Below are 5,688 nucleotides of genomic sequence, written 5' to 3'. Positions count from 1 at the left end.
GAATGTAGCTGCTTCTACAGCGCTGCGTTACAGTCCGGGCTTCCGGGCTTTGGGGAGGGAGGCCACAGGCATGCTGAGTGTTGGGCATCTATACGGTTTCCAGGCAGATTTGCCCAGGAGGCAGCTGGAAATAGAGACCTGGGGCTTAGGAGAGGGGTCTGGGCAGGAGGTGGGAATCAAGGGTAATAGGTCACTGATGCCAAAGTTATGGGCAGCAGCCCACACAGCACGGATAGAGGGGGTGAGATGCCGGCCGGCGGCACAGTGAATCCTGGCAGATGCTGGAAGAGCTCACACCCAAACCAGGAAGGATAAGGGGGGAGTTTAAGGTGATCAATTTCAACATCAAAGTAAGCCCTAATTCTGTACCCTGCTGTTTTCATATAGGAATGTGCCTGAAGGGCAGCCCTCAGGATGCTGGAAACAGAGGAACAAAAAAGTGTTACTACTAAAGTGAGAGATGAACAAAGGATTCATCTACAAATGGATGTTGAGGATGTGGGAATATAGAAGCAACTGACTCAGGATTGTTTCCTTTAAAACAACAACAATAACAACAACAACAACAACAACAACAACAACAACAGGGCTCCTTGTAACCCAGGGTGGCCTCAAGTTTGCCATGTAGCTAATGCTCACCTTGAATGTCTGATCCATTTGCCTCCTGCCCTGAAGGCTGGGGTCATACGTGTGCACTACCACACCTTGTTAATGCCGTGCTAGGCTCACATCTGAGGAGTCATGCAGCCTGTGCTCTGTCCCATTACTGCCCTCAACTTGGTGCATTTTTAAGTGTGAAGGACTCTGACTCCCTGAACTTGGCCTTTCCTGCTCCTAGCCCTTGAAACACTCGAAGTGGAGACACCTGTCTCAGATTGCTCTGATATGCAAATCACCCACCTGAGCTTAACAGGAGTTTGAAGTCTTCTGCCAAGTCTACTCAAAAGTACCTACAAAGAGATGCCAGGAGCTGATAGGAGGTGCTTCTTAAACCATGAGGGAGGAGGAGGTGAGGAGGAGCAAGAGAAGGGAAGGGGGAGGAAGAGAGAAGAGCAGAAAAAGAGGAAAGAAAAGAAAAGAAAGGAGGAAAGGGGAAGGGAAATAGATTTTATATTTTAAGCACTTTTATATTTATTTTTACCTAGAAATTATGCTGTGCCCATTGCAAAAATTGTTCAGTACAAGAAAACTATTTCAGTAAACCTCATACACATAAAACTGAGAAATCTGTATAAAGTCTGTAGGTTTGCCCTGTAGGGTACCAATGCCAGTCTTCACAACGCAGTAGCATGAAATACAAACAACACAAAGTGCATGGCCACTGTGAAAACCACCACCACACACACACACACACACACACACAGACACACACACACACAGACACACACACACACACACACACACACACACACACACACACACACACACACACACACACACACACACACACACACACACACACACACAGACACACACACACACACACACACACAGACACACACACACAGACACACACACACACACATACTTTTAAAAACCTTTCTGTTGTTGATACATGTATCTATTTATATCTATATATGTCTCTATATAGCAAAGTCTATGTCTCTATGAATCGTCACGATTATTTATGTTTAGAACAATTTTTTTAACAGATTGGCCAAAATGAAGCATTAATACTGAAAAGGGTCAGAGAGTAATGAAACGAGTCAGATGAGGCTAGGAAGACCAGCAGCAGCAGCAAAAATTAACAGAAACTGTTCTCCATCTGTCAGCTTCTGTGTCTAGGGATGTGCAGTGTAGATGACGTCAGGACCTATACTCAATGAACACCTTAATCATGGAAGTCGAGTGACCCTGACTTCCGGTCACTGGAACTACCCTGGGCGTGCTGCAAGGGTGGAAAAGTTATTTCCCATCAGCTCTGCCGGAGCGCACCTATTTAGAAATTCACCTTCAAAAAAACCTAAGACTTCATGCCTGGTGGGTGACTCACTCCTTCAGGACTCTCTCTAGGAGGACCTGAATGCCAGGCTTGCTTCACTTGCCCTGTGGAAGGAGGGAATAAACACTTGCTCACCCCAGATCAAGCACCAATAAAACCTCAAAGGAATGACCCACCGGGTCCAGCTTGTAACCCCTGAGTTTAATTACAGAAGCATAAGTGAGACGGTGCTTGTGGGAGTGGGAGCCACCCCCAAACAGCTGTATCACCCAGAAAATCTCACACTAGCATGGGAAGTTCCAACTTGGGTCTGGCAGGCACAGTCTCTCCTTCATTTACCCTTCTTAGGACCACACGCAGAGCAGACGGAACAGAATTAAATACAGCTGGGGGAGGGGAAAGGGGCCCACTGGAGCACAGGCTGGGCTGTGGGATGAGGGTCTCACAACCCTCCCACCTCCTCTTTTGAAGTAGAAGGTCAAAAGGCTTCCCTTGTTGGGGAGGGAGGTCAGTCTGACTAAAGTGGAATGGCTTTGTTTAGAAAACAGGGGAAAAGCCCTGCTTCCATTCCTAGCCCTGTAAATTAGAAAATAAAACTAAATAAAGGTTCATATTTTTTTCCTAAGAAGAGAGCAAACTTTAGGATGTAATTACCGCACACGTTTTTCCACTAAAGGGTCAATCTCCACCAAAGATGTGTCTGCTGCTTTCAGACTCTTAGAAAAGAGAAAGCCAATTCAACGGGACACTGGTTGGTTCAGTCTGGGAATGTGTTACTGAATAGCATCACTTCTAAACTGTGGCTGCTCTAGCACTTTGGAGTTCTCAACCTATGGGTTGCAACCCCTTTGGGGCTGATATGGCCATTGGAAAACACAGATATTTACATTACAGTTCCTAACAGAGGCAAAACTACAATTATGAAGTAGCAAAGAAGCAATTTTATGGTTGGGGGTCACCACAACATGAGGAACTGTATTAAGGGTCACAGCATTAGGAAGGTTGAGAATCTCTGCTCCAGAGCATAGCACAAACCAGTCTATATCAGCTAGGTGCCCGATGTGGCCTGTCCTCTTGTCCTCAAAGGACTGATCATGATCTCACAAAAGACACTCATGCCCATCAGACCATTAAAACAATGTGGGGGAGACCCGGAGGAATTGGAATTGTCTGTCTTGGTTCTTCCCAGTGTGGCACCTTTGGAAAGTCCCTTTTCTCTGCTTTAATTGCTTCTCTAATTGGTCATTAAAGCACAGGTATTCATACTTAATATATTAGGGCTGCCACAGCCCAGGTTTTGACCCTAACAGCTAGGTAATATCATGAGTCAATTCAAAACTGTGATACAATTCACACACTAAATATCTCCCTTCTAGAAAGTATAGTTAATGATCCACAAAAGATTAGTTCATCTTAAACCTTCACAAGGGATGACTAGACAATTAGAATCTAAAAACAGCTCCTCTGAGAGGCTAAACTCTCAGTGCTCCTCCCCAATTGCCTGGGGTGCTCTTCCCCTAAGAGAATCTAGGGCACAAGGTATAGTTCAGGGTTCAGAACACAGTGATTGTGTGTGGCACCCTGGATTGAAACAGAGAAATCCAAGGAGAACTGAAGGTTCTAATCCTGAGTCCTAACTCAGAGTTTGTTAGATTGTATCTTATAATAATGCCCTCAGTTCATCCTCCCCCTCCTCCTCCAGTGCTCAGGCTCTGGGATCCATGAGAACCCCTTCAGCTTCCACACCTTTAATTCAAACAATCAAAACAAGCGGCAGCTATTCTCTCCTCAGACTGGGCATGGAATCAGATTAGATGGTCTCCACGGCTTCTTTTGCTGTTCCACAGTTCACTTGCTCTGTTTCAAAAACATGACACCCTGACAATGGGAGATAACCTTTTTTAAGATACAAAAGAAAAACAAAAAGAAAAAAGAAAAGAAACGAAACCCACAGGTGTTCCTTGTTAGGTGAGCCCCTCAGCCCTGCACCCTACAACCCTGCACTTCCTGAATCCTGCTCACAGTGCACAGATCCACATTTGAACCCAGGCATCTGCCCTGTCGTCTCTCTCTGCCTCCTGAGTTTGGGGACTAAGGGCACGTGCCACCTTGCCGGGTCAGGATCACATTCTGTGTGATCATTTGATTTTGTTTGCAATCTTCTAGTAGTGTGCACATTGCCACTAGCAGGCATCTTGTCTTGTGCGTCTTGGTCCCTGAAGTACTACTCCTACATAGGAACATTCTCGCTACATATTTTTAAAGGGGGAAATCCCAACTTCTCTTTGTTTTCTTTTTACATGTGTATTCGGTTTTATAACCCATCTCATTCCCCGAGGATGATTTACTTTAACTTCTTTAACCCTTGTAGCCTAGATGTTGACTAAGCATTTATCTTACAGATGGAAAGCTGTATTCTTTCCCTAAAATACCCCATATCCACCCCTTCCTCTTCAGCTCCTGGTACTGATATTCTTTTTCACTGCTGGGATTCAAACCCCAAACACCAAGCCTGTATCCTATCCCAAAGTCCCACCCATAGCTGCCTAACACTTCTAAATCAAAGCTTCTCCTTTTCTTCAATCTCTAGCATTCCTTCTATACCCCAGTAATGTGATAGCTCCACCCAGACTCCCCCAAATTTTCAGTAAAGTTGGGACTAAGGGCAGCACCCAAAGATCATAGTTATCTTCATACTTAGACCTTCAATGCTTGGCAGAGGAGAGTTCTATTTGGAGACTTAGCAGTCATTGACAAGAGCTACACACTTTAAGAAAACAAAAGGCAATTTCTCACACAGCAGCTTCAGTGAGGTTGCATCTTAGACAGGGAAACAATTTTATCTTAAGAAAACACGACAGTATGTGAGGCTGGGGAATAATTGTGGAGGTCAGAGTGAAAGCAGGTGTGGGAAGGAGTCATGGCTGCCAAAGTGTTTGAGTCCATCGGAAAGTTCTGCCTTGGCGTTAGCAGTTGCAGGAGGCGTGGTGAACTCTGCTTTATATAATGTGGATGCTGGACACAGAGCTGTCATCTTTGACCGATTCCCTGGCGTACAGGACATTGTGGTAGGGGAAGGGACTCACTTTCTCATCCCTTGGGTACAGAAACCAATTATCTTTGACTGCCGTTCTCGACCATGGAATGTACCGGTCATCACCGGTAGCAAAGACTTGCAGAACATCAACATCACACTGTGCATCCTCTTCCAGCCAGTGGCCAGCCAGCTTCCTCATATCTACACCAGCATTGGTGAGGACTATGATGAGCGGGTGCTGCCGTCTATCACCACAAAGATCCTCAAGTCGGTGGTGCTCTCGGAACATCACCCACCTGCCAGTAGGGCCTTCCTTCTGCCCCACCACAGAAATCACTGTGAAATTTAATGATTGGCTTTAAAGTGAAGGAAATAAAGGTAAAATCACTTCAGATCTCTAAAAGGAAAAGGAAAAGAAAAAGAAAAAAGAAAAAAAAGAAAGAAAAAAGAAAGAAAGAAAACACAATTGCCCTAAATCTTCAGAACATGGATTGCTTAATCCATGCTGGAATAAGGAACCAGGCACTGGGCTGGGTGAGAAGAAGAGCTATGAATATGGGGAGAAAGAATTACAGGGCTGGGGCTGCTACTCTGCTAAAATGTGAGCTCCTGGGTTCTCTCTGAAGCACTGACACACACACACACACACACACACACACACACACACACACTATACCAGCTCAGCGACTGACTCCTAGAGAGGTTACAT

The 5,688-nt window shown here is 45.3% G+C and overlaps 1 pseudogene; it reads left to right on the top strand.

The window, feature by feature from the left end:
• The first annotated feature begins 4,862 nt into the window (after window positions 1–4,862).
• LOC116100037 lies at window positions 4,863–5,328 on the top strand (annotated as a pseudogene).
• The last annotated feature ends 360 nt before the right edge of the window (window positions 5,329–5,688 follow it).

Source organism: Mastomys coucha, unplaced genomic scaffold (genome assembly GCF_008632895.1).
Source record: "Mastomys coucha isolate ucsf_1 unplaced genomic scaffold, UCSF_Mcou_1 pScaffold20, whole genome shotgun sequence".
In the NCBI taxonomy this organism is placed as follows: Eukaryota; Metazoa; Chordata; class Mammalia; order Rodentia; family Muridae; genus Mastomys; species Mastomys coucha.
This window is presented reverse-complemented; position numbering and strand designations above follow the sequence as displayed.